We start from the raw sequence: 18,208 nt of genomic DNA on the forward strand, positions 1-18,208 counted from the left end.
AGAGCAAGAAAAATGAAATTTTAATTAAAAATACTATGTCCAACGATATAATCTGATCAAGGATAAGGAAGAACTTTCTTATTAGATATGCTGGTTTCAGGACATTAAGTGCTGATGGGTACTCATGGGATTTTACTTACAGAGACACATTAGTAGGGTAAAGATGAAAATCATATTAAAAAATTCTAGAATGAAGACCATATATAGATATTGCTGTGTTTGCTTATCAGGTGAATAACTTCCTTGAAAGATTAGTCATTAATGATCTTATTAATCTTCCAGAACATGAACAATAAGCAAGATGCATACACTGAGAAATAAATTAAATCTGCATATTATTTTTTTTTACAAATTTAAGCAATACAAGGAACAATATAAGTAAAAATGAGAATTTTTTCATGGCATGGCTTATATTTATTAATATGCTTCTAGACTTCATAGAAACAGATATCATATTTATCAACTAACTTGTAATAAGCTAACTTGTTTGTTGAGAAAAAATCTCTTGCATTTGTTTCATATCTTACATTTTAAACTATTGTGATTTTAGGGTAAAATAAAGATTGTTTTATTTTTAAAGATTGATGTTTTTAAAAAGTAAAAGTCATATTTTAGAAAAGGGAAATTATAAATAACATTTCTTTGAACAGTCACAAAGCTTTTAAGCACTAAGATAGCAAAATTAAACTTTAAAATGTCCTCTGGGAAAACGGCTTATGACAGTTTCTCTTACCAAAATCAATAAGTAGGTTTGAGACATAGTTTTTATTAATAATACGAATACCATACCCAATGGCCCTCCATCAGCCCTGCCTAAATAAGCAGTAGAATAGTGTATCACATTCTAGGGGAAAAAAACAGAAGCTCATTAGATATTAAACTAAATGCAACTTTCAGTTACCATAAATTTCACAAGCATTGTTCAGACTCATTTATATCACTGTTTGGTATACAGCAAACTTCTCAGGAAAAGGAAGTGCCACCTTCCTTTCCTACAGCTGATCGGAAGGAAGGAGAAATGTCACATGACTCACCAAAGCTGAATTAAGTCTTGAAGTCAGGTCTTAAGTACAAAGTTGAATATTGGATAAATTGAAGGCTATGTCTAGGGGACTGGAAAGACAGTCAAAGGCTGGGCAACACAAGTATGCATGAGATCTGGGTGTGGTTCTTGGCTAAAGACTATCCTCCCCCCCAAAAAATAAAAAACCCTTAGGAGCTGATTTCAAAGCACAGAATAAACCAAACTACTGTCATGTATGGCCCTCAAACAAGCAAAATCTAAGTTGATTTCTAGATATTGAACAATGCGAAAGTTATTTTTAAAGTGTCATTCTTGCTGTTATTTCCTTGTCCCAATGTTGTAGACATCTTACATGAAACATCTTACATGGCATAGCTAAAAATGTTTCTATAAAACTACTGTTCTAGATCTAGTACTAAAAACAAATGAATAGTTTTTTGCTCATTGGAGTATAAGGGTTCAGCAATTTAGAAATAACTGATATAATGAGGCTGACCTTTAAAAAGGCACCATACTTCCCACCTATAATGGGCTAAGTAAAAAGAAGAAAGACCGTGGCTAAATTAAGGGGTTTTTATTATTAATTTTATTTTCAACATGATTTAGCTTTTGAAACATCTAATATGGCTTTTGATGTTTTTCTTTGCAAACATCAATAGCTAAAGTAAAATATGTTTCTTCACCTAAGGTAGCATTATTGTATGCTTTCTTAAGGGAAAAGAAATGATTTGAATTAATATATTTTTACCAGTAAAAATGATTAGTTTGAAATTTTGGTATATTTTAACAATAAAATTGACATGAAGGTTGGTAAGAAAACTAAGGGTACATTACTTAAAATTAAGATAATCTGGGCTGTAGGGTTAATTCAGTTGGCTGAGTACATGCTTTGCATGCAGGGGATATGAGTTTGATACCTGACATCACATGTTCACTTTCAGGAGAAATCTGGGAACACCAAATAGGTAGTATCCTTCAAGAACCACCAAGTGCTTCCCATAAAGCAAACAAAAAAATTAAGAAAATCTAACAGAATCAATGGCTGCCCTATGTAGTGTCAAAACCAAGGAATCATTGATAAAATTTGGAGTCATCCTTCAAGAAACCAAATATTGATATTCTTTTATTTAACTATAACAGTACACTGAATCCTTGCAGCTATAAAGTTTGGCTGTACTTATACATGAGTTAGCGTTCCTATCTCAAAACAAACAAACGAACAACAACAACAACAACAAAAAAGAGTTATCAACTGGAAGAACATGCCGTTCAAAGAAAACAGATTTGTTTTGGTACCTTAAAAATTTCAACAATCAGATTTCACCCTGTGTCTTCATTCATTATCCTTTGTTTCTTCCCTACTATTACTATTACCTCTATTGTAGTAAAAAAAAAAATTCAGATTTCGATTTTGACAATATAAAATTTGAAATTACCTACGTCATAACTATTTAATGAATTATGCATTAGTGGGTCATTTATAGTCTAATTCATGTGCAAGTTCTCAGGTGTCTGAAATTCTTTTTTTTAATGGTTGTTGTTGCTTTTGTTGTTGTTGTTATTGTCATCATCTTTCTAAGTGCTTTAATTTCCTTTTATTTGGAGCTTGGAGACAAGAGTCAAGTATCCCTTATGCTCTTTCCTACAGTCACACAACACCAGGGGCTGGACTGAGCCTTCTGTTTCTATCTTGTGGCAGTTCATTTCATTGTCTGCAATGCTTGATGTGCTTCCTGGCATCGGAGTCATTTATCAGCGAGTATTAACTTACACGTGAAAGAAGAGAATGGAGTCAAGGTCTGGGCTGGCCACCGGCAGCTAGTTTTTGCTGGAGCTCATGTCTGAATGGCCCACTCTGCTCCGAAACTTATGAAAAGATTCTGGGCACCTTTGAGTGACCTTCTTTAAAAAACATTTGTATTTGTGTAGTGCTAAGACCTTAGAGAAAGTGGACTTTCAGGAAGACCGGCTCAACTGGGAGAATGAGGAAACAGCTGAGAACAAATATTAACACAAGTGAAACAGAATGAAAAAAGCAAAGGAAGAACAGAGGCAAATTAAGGCATCTGTACGTTTAACTGTACTGAGAAGTTCCCGTTGGCCATGTCTCAGTACCAGGGAGACTGGACAAGGAGAAAACAGACTGTAAAATAGAAAAGTATCATTTGTCCAGTTGTCTGAGATTTTTGCCTTGACTTTTGACTACTTATTTCTACCAAAATACAAACTTGTAGGCATTTTCCCTCAGAAAAAAAGCATTTTCCCTAAAAAAAAAAATCATATTTACTGAATATGATGATCTAACCTTCCAGTCGTCAATCATTACAATACTTACCAAAACCAGAAGAATCAATTGACATCCTTTTCTTTTTATTTTAGTTAACAACTTCGTTTAATTTTAAAACATTGGCAGTCACAGAAATGAGCTACTTATTAAAGTGTTCTCCCCACCCCACCTTTTAGCAATAATTTGGAGATATTTTAAACTTGAGAATGATTTCTATTTCAACAGCTTAGGGAGCCTTTGTAAAGCCAAAGAAATCTAGCCTAGATCCCAAGGACCGAGCAGATTGTTATAAATATCGGCAAACTCTTTTGGGTATAGTCAGAAAAAATATGGGTCATCGAAAGTGTAGTTGTTTGGAACAATTTAATAGGATCATAAAACTTAAGGTGAACTCTGACCTCATACCTACTTCAAATTCTCATGACTAAAATCTTGAGTTCAATGAATATCTGTCTTGCCATTCACCCTTCCATTTATCTGGAAATCATAAGTTGAAGTTAATGATCTCAGAAGTAAGTTCTATTCTAAAGTACACATATTTACAATGTACATATTTGGTGAAAAAGTATTTACTCAGATATAATTGGTTTTGAGGGGGTATCTTTATTTTATGTCTAAAATCCTTGGTAGGTAATGACAGATTTTGATCTTGTTTTAAGGTTGTTTCCTGCTTAAAATTTTGAACATGCATGTGCCATCTTTGCTCAGGATCCTACCTGTTTTATCACAATGATAATAGAAATATTGCTGAAGCGAGCACTGTATTTATATTTAAACATAATAATCATTGTACAATTTATTTGAGCATATAGTTTGCCATGACTTTAACTTCCATGTCCTCTTTCTTAACAATTATGATACAAAAATTTTTGGCTGTTTTCCTTAATAACTGATGTCTAAGGTAAAGACACCAGGAAAAAATTATGTAATAATTCAATACTTGAACTTAAAGTTTGTTTGATAAGTAAAATCATCTATAAATTCAAAAGAGAGAAATCTGGTCCCCACAAGGAATTCATTTTATATTATATTATTTGTTTATATAAAAATCTATAATATATTAATAGCATATACAAATGAGTATATTAATGTGTATGTTTGCAACATTGCAAACGTGTCTTTTTTATGTAACCTAAGTTTAGTTAATACAATTCTGCTCAAATAAATGATGAGTTAAAACAGTTGAAGTAACTCAAACCCATTTATTTCTCTGTGTCAGAAAGGGAAGGGAAAATCTAAAACTATATATTTCATAAAATATAGTTACAAAATACAATGCAAATCTGTTAGATTATTTCTGAAATGCTATAGAATTTAGGGGTTTGTTGTGAGACCCTTACAAAACTGTAGGGGAAAAATGAGCTCTATTCTTTTTCGGTTCGGAAGAATTTCTTTCCATAAATGTATTTGATAATTTTAGAAGCTATCTCTATGGTCTGTTTGTGGAAGCAAATAATAGTAACAACAGTAAATAAACATCTTTATCTTGCCTAATTTTATTTTTTTTGAACGCACAGTATATCTTTTTACTATACAGATAATAGATATCTCTCTTCAATGACAAAAATTTAATCATACAAAAGTTGAATGCACCTTCTTAAAATAAAAACAGTTCCTTTTGTATCCTTATGTCTGTCATCAAAATAATATTTCTTCACTCGTTGTTTCTGCCCTGTTAAGAGAAATGGAAACAATTGAAATTACATTTGTTTGCTAAGTTTAAACAGTTCATAACATGTTCTAGAATTCTCACTTAAGATGCACAATTTTTTGTTGCTATTTTGTATATCTTAACCACTTCCATTTGTATGCTTGAAGCCTAAAAGTAGTTTTACATAGAAAATATTAAGTACCTTTTAGCCCTGTAGTATAAATTGTTATTTCCGGTAATGTCTAACTGTGCAATTTGGTTATTCAGTTTTATTTTCTAAGAAAGCCAGAACATGGAGTATTCAGAAATTATTAAAAGTGAAAATAAGAATATGTAGAAATCAATAGCTATCTTCCCTAAACTAAAGGGAATTACATTTGTCTATACTGATTTAATCTATTTATTAAACTCACCCCCATACTCTAAATTGCTAATAAAATTATTTTTACTGCATCCATCAAAACTGAGTCTTTCCTTTCCATCAAACCTAGTTACATCCTTTCAATCAAAGGTTCTTACTTTTGTGAATATTTAAATTCTTCTATTCACCCCCCAATCAACTTAACTCATTGCTACAAATTATGATAATTTTTAACACCTTCGCAACTACTATTGATAATCTCTGAATTGATGGTGTGACCGATTTTAACTCTCCACACTGTCTTGTCTAAATATTTTATCAACCTAACTATAGCTTTGGCTCATTGCTTCCAGGATTTTTTTTCTTCTTCACCATCATCTTAAAACCATGCCCTCTTGCATTGTCAGTTCAGAGAGAGAGAGAGAGAGAGAGAGAGAGAGAGAGAGAGAGAGAGAGAGAGAGAGAGAGAGAGAGAGAGAGAGAGAGAGAGAGAGAGAGAGAGAGAGAGATGAGGCATGTGACTGATATTTAGATAGAGGAGACAGGGAAGAATGGCAGGAGTGCTTTAACTAAATGGCAGAAAATAAATCTAGATCTAATATATTCTGGAAATTAGCCGTCTTTTTGCAAGCTTGGCTCCCTTCCGTGGCCAATGCGAACCTGATCCTTTCTTTGCACTTCCTTTTATCATGAATTCCTATTCTTCTTTTTTGTAATTTTTACCATTTGATACATGTGGCCTTCTATAAAAATCATCAAGTTATAAAAAAAAAAAAACAACTTAGTGGTTGCCACTGAGGAAACACTATTGGCTGAGATAGGGGAGAGTGGGTTAGAGGCAAAGCCTCAGTGAGGTGTTGGAGTTTCTCAGGGGGTTGGATACACCCTTGGATGTTCTAGAAGCTGATGGCCAAGTTTATGTCGCCAACTGCCTCTGGACATGGTGCTCATCTTTGGAGACAAAATCTACCAGTGCCCTCCAGTGGCCGGACTCGCTCTTGCAGGCTTCGCGAAGACTCATTAATTTCCCTGGGAATGAAAAGATTTAACAACCTGCCCTTTTCTTGAACACAAAATAAAATCCCATTAGTGACTGTTTAGCATCTAAACAACTCAGGATCCTTGGTGTGAACGCCTAAATTGTGTTTAAATACTCTTTTATTCTAGCTTTAGTGGATAATTTTACTTCTAGATTTGCAGGAGTGTAAATGGGAAGAAGAGGCTATTTGTTTTTGGATTTTTGTTTGTTTGTTTCAGAAATTTGCCTCCAGAAATGCTTACTCTAGCTTTGGAATGATTATGTTTCAATACTACCCCGTGAGTAACTCTTTTGGCTATCAGAGGGTTTTCATTAACTAAAAATGTTGGAGAATTTGTCCATCTCCCCCAACAGCCATACTGACACAATGATGTATCAGCATTAATTCACGACAAGGCAGGGCTTATACTGCTGCGAATGATCCAGAAAAAGGATAGGGAACAGCAGTTGGCACATGTGTGTTTAAGAATCATGTAATCCAAGCAGGAGGTATTGGACAGGGCAACCATTTTTCTCCCTGTTCAATTCCCTGGAACCGGGGCTATCAATTTGTTGAACTTGATATTATATGTGTGGTGGTGGTGGTGGTGGGGGTGTGTGTGTGAGTGTGTGTGTGTGTGTGTGTGTGTGTGTGTGAGTGTGTGTGTGTGTGTGTGTGTGTGTGTGTGTGAGAGAGAGAGAGAGGGGGGGGGGACACTTATGTAACTTCAAGGTAACTTTCAATGGGAGACTCACTGAGATATTTGGTCCAGATTTATACACAAATTTAATGGATTTACATGGTAGCAATTTAGAAATGTGTAATAATAATTCGTTTTGTTCGAAGCCTATACCTTCAAAGAGTTGCAATAGCTCAGTGACCTGTACCAATTCATCTGTTTTTCTAAACAACTACAGCAGGACCATAGCAGAAACGAGATAGAATTGGGCTACTTTTGTCTTTCTGCTTTCACTCAACTCTTTTGTATGATTCATTCCTGTTTTTATGCCACACATTCTATAGGCATATTAGAAATATTGTTTTTCAATGTTGTTTAGCTATTTGTTTTTACCAATTTAGAAAGACAAATGAGATAATAAAGGATGAATTCTGCATTTTGTTTTTTACTGAGTGGAGTTATTTTTCCTAAGAGAGACAAAGACTTTATTGTATAAGACATATGTTTATTTTGTGTTCTGTGAATACTGATTTAAAGTACCTTAAAGATAATCCACAAAGCTGAGTTTTTTTTTAAATGAGTTAATCTGAGATTTGTTTTCTCAGTGTTTCTACTAATCAGGCCATAGGGGTCTGTTGGCCCATAAACAAATTTTCATTTACTTTGGATGCAGTGGCGTCAACTGTTTTCAACAAACCTCAATTTGCCAACAAGCCTCCATACTTGATTTTCAAAATGCTTATTGGGAGGTTTTTATATATTAACACATTGTCTCTCAATGACATCCTTATTTTAAAATAAAAATTTTTTTTTTGTTTTTTGGCTTATACCCAATGATGCTCAGGGGTTACTCCTGGCTATGTGCTCAGAAATCACTCCTGGTTTGGGGGACCATATGGGACACCAGGGGATCAAACTGCAGTTTGTCCTAGGTTAGCACGTGCAAGGCAAAATGCCTTACCACTTGCAACACGGCTTTGACCCCTTTATTTCAAAATAATTTTTATAAAGCACAATCAAGCACATAATGAAATGCTTCAACTTCATGTATATTTATCAGATAAAATAGTTGAAGTGTTTTTCTTTAAAAGAAAAATGTGGGGCTGGAGAGGTGGCGCTTTGCAAGCCCTAGCCAAGGAAGGACTGCGGTTCGATCCCCCGGTGTCCCATATGGTCCCCCCAAGCCAGGGGCAATTTCTGAGTGCTTAGCCAGGAGTAACCCCTGAGCATCAAATGGGTGTGGCCTAAAAATTAAAAATAAAAATAAAAAAGAACAAAAATATTGACTGACTTTGTGATATTGTAGTTGTGTTCTTGCTTAACATGTCAGCAAATGCTTTCTTCTTTTTCTTGGTTTTTTGGGCCATACCCATTTGATGTTCAGGGGTTACTCCTGGCTAAGTGCTCAGAAATTGCCCCTGGCTTGGGGGGACCATATGGGAAGCTGGGGGATCGAACCATGGTGCTTTCCTTGGCTAGCGCTTGCAAGGCAGACGCCTTACCTCTAGCGCCACCTCGCCGGCCCCGCGAATGCTTTCTTTTAGAAGAAAGGATTATAGCTACTGGTGGGGTGATGACGGTAAAGACCAGGAAGTGAGGTAATTTTAAAAACTCTATCCAATATACACTTTTTCCCTGGGTTATGTGTTCTTATCTCCAGTAATTATACCTGAGCTTGCACACTGAGCTGAAACTGTGCAACAATCAATCTAGTCAGTTTAACTAACCATTTTATTACCTCGCTTATTAAAAATGCATGGATCCCTTTCTTCTTTCTACTTTCTTAGATCAATGGCTATTTTGGGAAAATCTGGATCCTCAACACAGAACAGCAGAGCCAATATGTCTAGTGGAAGAATTAATCCAGATCCATTGCTGTCTACACAGTCTGGTCTTGCGACAACCAAATGGAAGAACAAGACACCCACAGGAAGTGAAGGAGAAAAGGGAACGTTCTCAGGACAGGAGCCAAGTGTATCTGGTTGTTCTTGGCCAGTACTTGCTCTCATTTCTCACTATGGCTCAAGGTCTTAAAATACCCCTTTTTAAAAATTGATTTCCCTTTGCAGACAGTCTCTAAACTTGAAAGCTCAAACTAAGAGATAATCTAACATTTTGTGTTTTAGATAGTTGTATATAATATATGCATATATATATAATATTACAATACATTCTCCTAAATTTTGAACTGTTCATTTTTTCACAAATGCATGTCAAATGGTGACTAGTAGCAAGCTATTATAAAATAGTATATGAAAATAGGTCATTGACAGAATAATAGTTTACAATTAGCTGAAGATGCCTCTTTCCTGAATCCCACTGTCTGAAACAGTTTTCTAGACTTCCAATGCCACCTCTTCTCTTTGCCTTGATCATTTACTTATTGATCTCAATGATTAAAATAAAAAGTATGTGCAACAAAAATAATTTGAAAAGACAGAACAGTTTATGAATGGGGCAATGTAAAGGAAGATGATGCTTTCTTTCCGAAAAATATAATGATGTTTTCAAAGGACAATATGTGTGCTATATAAATACTTATAAAAATTCCCACCAGAAAAATAAATTATAAGTAGACTAATTCCTCTATGGAAATCTGTACACAGCTACCTCCATTGTCAACAGTTCATTGATTTTTTTATCACTTGCTACCTGTCCATATTTGTGAATAAAGTTCATGGAATTCTGGTGAATTTATCAATAGGAAGATCCAAACAAAACTTTAAATCCAGAAAGGTAAGAAGATAAAATAAATATGATTGGTCACATAAAAAGGCCCAGGAGGACCCAGAGAGATGGCACAACACTTAAAGCTTTGTGTGCAGGCCAAGCAATATTTGATCAATATCACCCAATATGGTCCCCTGAGTCCTGCCAGGAGTGATGCCTGAGCACAGAGGCAGGCCTAAACCCTAAAGACAGCTGGTTGTCAGCAAAAACAAAACAAAAAAGTTCACCAAAATAGAACTTGTTGAAAGTAAAACATTTCTCATTCTTTTTCTCTCTAGTAGCTATTACAGAGAGCTAGTAAGATTTTTAAAGTTGCATTTGATGAGTTTTAGAAAGACACAAAATTGAATTTAATTAATAATGTATTAACAGCCACAAAACAAGCACATCAGAAATTGTTAACATTTCTTATGTAAAAATACATTAGTCAAAAATATTTTAAAAGGGGCTGGAGCCATACATAGTACAAGCAAATAGGGTGTTTGCCTTGCATGCAGCCAACCCTGAGTTTGATCCCCTTCATCCCAAAGGGTCCACCAAACATGCCAGAAGTAATTTCTGTGTGCAGAACCAGATCTAATCCCCTAACCATTGCCATGTGTGGTCACCAAACAAAAATAATGTATATATTTAAGTTAAAATAGCTAAAATCAATTGATTTTTGTTATACAAATGAAGGATTTCAAACATTTAAATATATGCAGATGATAAAATAAGAATTTGATATGTGTAATGACTTACCATATTTATTGAATATGATCACCCAATAAAAGAGAAATAATAGAAACTGAAGAGAAGAATGTAATTTTCCTAAATCATATCTGACTTAAAGAACTTGAACTTTGTGCTTTCTTTCACAATTCTTAAGCCAAATGCCAGTCTGGAATAATTATCAATACCACATTTCTTGCAATATTACCTTCCAATTGAAAATTCAGTTAACAAAATTCTATTTAATATGGAACTTCAATGCCAAATAACAACTTTTGAAGATCCCATCTGGACTCGAGAGGCATAACAGCTAATAAGCTTATCTAAAATAATATGTGACTATTAGGTCATGCAGAAAACACTAATTTCCCATCAAAATGGAACATTTTTCTTATATGTAATGTGACTTGTCTTTTCTCAAAGCATAAACGGTTTAGCGTAGGAGAAGAAACAGTCTTTGGAGGAACTCTAAAGCCTTTTTATCTGATGTTGATAAAGAGTGAAAATATCGCAGCATTAGCAACTATTAGATTTTTTTTTCGACACCCACAACCAATTCTATTCCCACGGACTCTCCATCCTTTCAGACAAGCGGAGTTTGAATACATAAACAATTCATTTCTGCCTTGTTTGATTTGTATAACATTTACTCCTGCCCAATTCTCAGGACTCCTAAGCATTAACATTCATCACAGACCTCAAAGCGGCCCAGAAGGGTGCCTTTAAATTCTCTCCATTTTCCCCCATGGCCTCTTACATTTCACAAGGAAACTGGTAAAAGTCTTTTGATTGCTTCAATACCACCAGCTTTACCTAATTGTATCAGACAAGTTTTCATCAGGAGAGACAGAACCTTGGAGTCGGGACATTCAACAGGGAATCCATATGAACTCTGCAAGTGTTAGAGGGAGTTGTGTTTGGAGACTTAAGTAGGAAAGATAGCTGTAAAGAATATTTGAAGGGCATTGAAGGGCATCTGGAAGTCTCAAAGCAAATATCCGAGCCAGGAGCAATTCTCCAATAGGACCCTGTGCCCAATGATGGTTGAGCTCCAGACCACACTGGAGAGGGGAGAGGGAAGTTGTGGGTGGGTGAGTGGAGCAGTTTACATATAGTGTTGCCGCAGTAGCAGGGTAAGGAGGTGGCTAGAGAATTTCTTTCTCCAGTGCAACATTCCCACCACCAATGTTGCACGGGTGAAGGGGATGTTCTTTTTATGACTGACACCCAGCTACAATATTGTTTGTAATCATGGTGCTTAGATAAGGAAACTATTAAAATAAAATAAAATAAAATTCAAAAACAATAAAATAAAAGTTTTCTTCTCTGGCTGGGGGTCACAAGGCAGCCACCTGATTTCATCTGGAGTCTGTTAGTGGTGAAACTGGCCCTGGGTATCTGGGGGGTTCTTTGTCAAGTATTGTGATGCGTGCACCCAGGGGAGGAAGAGCTGCTAGAAAGAGCACCAAAAGGAGAGCCAGGAGGAAAAATTTCTCCTTTCAGCTCCCCTGCAGAATGCCTGATGGCAAGTTTCATGCTCTGGCTGTTCACAGGAGAGACAGATTTGAAATAGGGACCTAACAGAGGCCAATGAATTGAGATTTGCCACTTATTTTACAAGGACTCCAGTTAAACTGTGACTTTGATGCTTCATATCAAGTTCTTAAATGTTGATAAATGATAGTTTAGTTGTCACCAGGAGATGAGACGTATCAAATTCAAATGGGTTCTTTGGGCATTTTCAAGACCTTAAGCAAAAAGAAAAAAAAAAAGTCTAGAGAAATGATGTATGAATAGAAAAAAAATTAATATACACTGCAGTGAACAATAACTCTACAAGGTAAAACTCCTTTGGCCCAATTTGCAGCATAAATGTAAATGTGCTTTCATATACTTTTCTTCTGCAGAAAGGACTGATTTAAATATTTATCAAATGTGATTTACATGAAAATGCCTTCCTACTTTTCATGGAGGACACCACTCTTGTGTCCTAGTTGCTTTCTTTAAATACACATTGGAAAACAAATTCTATTAGGATCCCCAATACAAAAGCAAAATACAATGTGGCATGGGGCGGTGTGAGGGGGCAGGCAGCAGTGAGCACAGAGAAAAAGCAACCAGCTTGTTTGCATTTTCCTACCCTACACCACTGTGCCCGCTTATTAAAAAATCCATTTTATTTTATGAATTATACAAAGCATCATTACGGAGGTACACTCCGAGTTTTAAAAAAAAAAAGAAAAGAAAAGAGGAAATGAAAACATCTCAAAGGGCAACAACTTAATGATCAACTCTCAAATTGAAGGAAAACCACACATTTTTTTAAATCTGTAGTTGATGTGTTATCAATGCTTTAAATGGTTATCTGGCAATGCGCTGGGGTTGGTTTCTTATGAATATTTTAAATGGTTATTTGGCACTAAATTGGAGTTCCCTGGGACTAGCCAGAACTGTATTTTGGGGTAGGTTTGCTTCTCATTTTTTGCATTCTTACAGAACAGATCTGTATATGTTTTTGTGGAAACAATGAGGAAAAGAGGTGTGTGTGTGTGTGTGTGTGTGTGTGTGTGTATGTGTGTGTGTGTGCGTGTGTGTGTGTGATTCTTTGATAGAATTAATTATCTTCAGGTCTTTCTTTGCTCTCATGCCTGGTCTGGCAGGTAAGAGCATACAGGTGTTTGTCTGCTGGAGAATCCTGGTCATGAGGGTCCCTCATGGATTTCATGATTTCATTGTAACTCTGTGACTTGGATTTTTAGTCTGTCCTGTCTTAACCTCACCAATGCACCTGAATTCCTTTTGATGGCAATTGGGTCCTTCCTGGGTTGAGAAACCCTCTCCTGTGTGTTGAAGAACCAGATATATTGTGAATTGGCTGTGAGACAATTGTTCTTCACTTGAATTCTGCCCTAATGAAGCTAAAGTGAGAACATAGCTCACTAATATGCCTGTGCCCTGGGCCCACTGAATCTATAGGAGTCCAAGCATGCCTTATGCTTGGTTGCTTAAATGTGTTGTAATTTATTGCAAAAAAAAAAAAAAAAAAGGAAAGGAAACGTCTTTCACAAAAGTGCAGGAGGATTTGAAAACAGAAAGTGTGTGCCATTGAGTGTATGGTAAATAAAAAGTCTAGGGCACAAAAAAAGTAAGACCTGATGAAGACAGGCTAGAAATTTTTCTCTGGAAGAGAGGCAAAAATTTCAAGGAGGAGAAGGAAGAGAGGAAAATGGGTCAAAGGAAGAATTCTGGGAACAGGAAACACAGCACTGAGTTTGTTGCTCTGCAGTTATATGCAGTTCACATGGACTCCTTCCCTGTGAGAGGAGGAGAATGCTAGGCCATGTGTTACCAGGACCCTTCAGCTGCAGTGGACAACTTGCTTCTTCCATAGGGGGAACATTCAGCTTGGGTGTTGAGAAGAGACTGGAATCTGTGGAGGATTGAGGGGTTGCATTGGACCAAGGAATGGGCAGGAGAGTGATCACCCATTTTCCACTTTTTTGGTGGCATTTCATTTGTTTCCTAAAAAAATCTAGCTAATCTGATGGTGCACTGCTTGTAGCTGTCCTTATCCTTCCTTTCTGATAAGAGTAGTGTTGATGTTTTCCCTTTCATTTCTGATTGAGATTTGATTATCTTGACAGTCTGAAAGTTCCTCCATATAAATGCAAGTTATGGATGCAAAATTACAGGCACAGAAAGAGATTTATACTGGGCCTATTCTTCTGCAGTTCTATCTACTTGTTACAATGGTCTATCATTGTGCAAAACCTCTTAGTTTGGTGTTCAGAAATGTTGCCTTTGTTTAATATAGTATTCCTGTGAGGTGGTAAATTTAATGTAACAGAAATGACACACACAAAAATTTTTTTTGTCTTGGGCCACACCTGGCAGTACTCAGAGGTTACTACTGGCACTGTGCTCAGAAGTCACGTCTGGCAAGCTTGGGGGACCATATGGAATGCTGGGGATGAAACCTAGGTCTGTTCCTGGTCTGCGGGATGCAAGGCAAACAACCTACTGCTGTGTTATCACTCTGGCCAGATAGTTACCTTTCTTTAAGGACTCTTGACTCACAGAGTTTTGGCCTCGAATGATCTTTTGGAAAGAACCAGTTCCTTGGGAATGAGTCCATTGATAATTGAGAGAGCTGGCCAAATGTCCTCATTTTCCCTCCCACTCTCCCCCTGCATTTTACTCTTCCCCTCTGACTTTTTCCTTTTAGACATTGTTGTTTGCAATATAGTTAATAAAGTGGTACCATGCCTATCATTTTATCTCTGTTCAGCACCAAGTTCTTGTCCAGTTGATCAGTCCCAACTGTCATCTTAGGATTCCTTCTCTACCCTCTAACTGTGCTGCTCCACTACTTGAGGTGAGCTTCCAACCTTGGATTGGTTCTCCTGGCCCTCATCTCTTTTGTCTTTGTATATTATTGCCATACTATTTTTAATTTTTCTTATATCTCACAAATGAATCTATCCATCTTCCCTGACTCATTTCACTCAGATTAATGTTTTCTTTTTGTTTTGTTTTTTTTGTTTGTTTGTTTTTGGGCCACACCCAATAGTGCTCAGGGGTTACTCCTGGCTGTCTGCTCAGAAATAGCTCCTGGCAGGCACGGGGGACTATATGGGACACCGGGATTCGAACCAACCACCTTTGGTCCTGGATCGGCTGCTTGCAAGGCAAACACTGCTGTGCTATCTCTCTGGGCCCAGATTAATGTTTTCTGTATTCATCCATGTATAAGCAAATTTCATGTCTTAATTTTTTCCTAAGATCTGCAAAGCATTCCATTGTGTAGATGTACCACAGTTTCTTTATCCACTCATTTGTTTTGGGGCACTTAGGTTCATTCCAGATTTTGGCTACTGTGAATAATACTGCAATAAACATAGGGATGCAGAAGGACTTTTCTGTATTGTGTTTTGGGTTCATATGGTATATCATTAGGAGTGGCATTACTGGTTTTTAATTCAACAAACTCTTTTTCGTGGGGGTTTGGGTTACACCCAGCTGTGCTTAGGAGTTATTCCTGGTTCTGCACTCAGAAGTCAGTCCCTGGCAAGCTCAGAGGACCATATGGAATGCCCGGGGATTGAACCAGAGTCCATCTTGAGTTGGCTGCATGCAAGGCATATGCTCTAATGCTGTGCTATTGCTCCAGTCCCATCAACAAACTCTTGAATGCCTGTGTGTGTTCAATCTTCCACGATTTAGTCAATTACAGTAATTGAAAAACTACTTACCAGGATCTGTGTTAGGCACTATGGATAGACATAGGTAATTACCTAATATTTTGACTTGTAAAATCTAGTAATCAGATCTAAGATAACCACACCAATAAAGGTAAAAATGCAGCTGTGAAAAATGGCATAGAGATTGCTAAAGGTCTTTAAATAATTATTTCATTTACTTGGTCAAATGGGCAGTGCTAGAAAATTCTAAATAAATGTATAATTCTAAGACAGATCAAGATCTCAAGGATAAAATAAAAAGTAAGTATCAAAATATCTCTGTTTGGTTCCAGTTAAAAATGAGGCTTAGATTTTTACTGGGATATATATAAAGCATAGGGTCTTGTGACCAAGTTGGCCAACAAAATTCCAGGTTTAAATTCATTATCTAAAAAGAATGACGTGGAATGAGTTTAGAATACACACACACACACACACACACACACACACATTTAAATTTCATGTCTCCCATAGTCAACTGTAGGCTACAAAGCAAAATTCAAAACATGATTACATGCTGGAACTGGGGAAAGAGATGAAGAAAAAGTGTTGCTTTATTTTAGCCAAGAAGAGGGGATATGTTATTTATATATTTTTTGTTTGGGGGCCACACCTGGCAGTGTTCAGAGCTTTTTCCTGGCTCTGTGCTCCTGGATCCCTCCTAGTAGGCTCAAGAAATCTTACAGGGTTCTGGAGACTGAATCCAAGTCAGCCACATGTAAAGCACATGCTCTACCCACTGTACTATAGCTCCAGCAAAGTAATTAAAAAAATAGGAATAGAAGTACTAACTGCATATTTTTTCTCAGTAAAGAGAAAAAGCACATTATCTAACACAAAGCTGGCTTTGAGCATCAGCTTTGAGAGAGAGCTGACATTGTGTTTTGTTTTCTTAGAGGAGTTCCAGAAAACTCCTCTGAGAAAAGAAAACTATATAAATGCATCAATCAAGAGGTTTATACTAGAAAATGAAAATGGTACTGTTCATACTAGTTAGTGCTAGTGATGGTAGTAGAATGGCTCACACAGACTAAACCTAAGGGTCACTCTTAAATCTCACACTGTCCCTTCTCACACATTTCATATGAACAATAGCCACTTGGCCACTTGTACAGGTAGAAAACTCCTAACAAATAATAAGATAGTGACAGCAGTAATAGCAACTCTTGTGCTGTTAATATTATCTGAGAATATCACTTAAAAAGTGAGAGGTATCAGGCATCAACTGTCCTCTCTGTAATTGGTAAGTATTCTCCAAATGTCTTGTATGTGACTTTGAAGCTAATATAAATTATGTTCTACTACTCATAACAAATGATTATTCAATTTTAGATATTGATTGGTGTTCATAACATAGCGAGCTACAATTCCATTTATTCCACTAACTTTCTGTATAATTTAAGATGTATCATAGCTTTGTTTAAAAAATGTGTTGTGTGAGAGAGTGAGAGAGATAGAGAGTCAGATAGAATGATGGATAAAAACTTTAAGACATCATAGGAGCATGAGAAATAAGAAGCATGGTCAGATTTATAACTTGTGTAGAACTATTTGTCACTGATTTTTGGGGGGATTTGGCAAATGTCAATTTCTTTTATCATGAAACACCCACATTACTCCCTCTTGGTCTATCTGACTCATTCCCACACTATTTATCCTTGGAATATTGTTTTCCCTTATCTCTTTTATTTTAAATTTCTTTTATCAATTTTCATCAATTTAATATCCTTAAATTTTCTTTTATCTGAACACACTCATTGCATCACTTTCTCCTGATAATGGACTATTCCCAGTTTGGTACTTTAATTTCCTTATAAAAATCTGGACCACAATAAGAGCAAAAATGGGAATCAACGTGTCCCCGAAAACATGAGAACTCTTTCATACACTAAGCTCCCATACAGTGTTCTTGGACTTGAATGTTTCTTAACTAAGAACTCAAAAGTAAGCTTCATGATTCTTCCCTATTTCATAAAAAAGACCCAAATTATCTTTAATCTGTTCAATAAATGCTAGAGAAATGTGCAATACTGAGAGAAAATTGGATTCAGCTAACTATCACTCCCCAAAATGGACAATGTGACTTTGACTGTCATATATAAGTGGATGTCAAGATTTACCCATTTGGGGCTAGAGAGATAGCATGGAGATAAGGCATTTGCCTTTTGTGCAGAAGGTCGATGGTTCGAATCCCAGCATCCCATATGGTCCCTCGAGCCTGCCAGGAGCGATTTCTGAAGAGCCAGGAGTAACCCCTGAGCACTGCCGGGTGTGACCCAAAAACCAAAAAAAAAAAAAAAAAAAAAAGAAGAAGAAGATTTATCCATTGGTTTTGTAGCAGGGTTCTGAATAATTGAAATTTTTAGCTGCCCTCTCTCAACAGTGACTGGGGTTTCGGGATAAAGAAACAGAGACCCGGAGTGGAAAGACAGACACTGTCATGTTTCTCTGAAGTAAAAGGCTATATGATCTAGAGAAACTGCACTTTTTGAGGAGCCAGAAAAAT

This window comes from Suncus etruscus, chromosome 7 (genome assembly GCF_024139225.1).
Source record: "Suncus etruscus isolate mSunEtr1 chromosome 7, mSunEtr1.pri.cur, whole genome shotgun sequence".
In the NCBI taxonomy this organism is placed as follows: Eukaryota; Metazoa; Chordata; class Mammalia; order Eulipotyphla; family Soricidae; genus Suncus; species Suncus etruscus.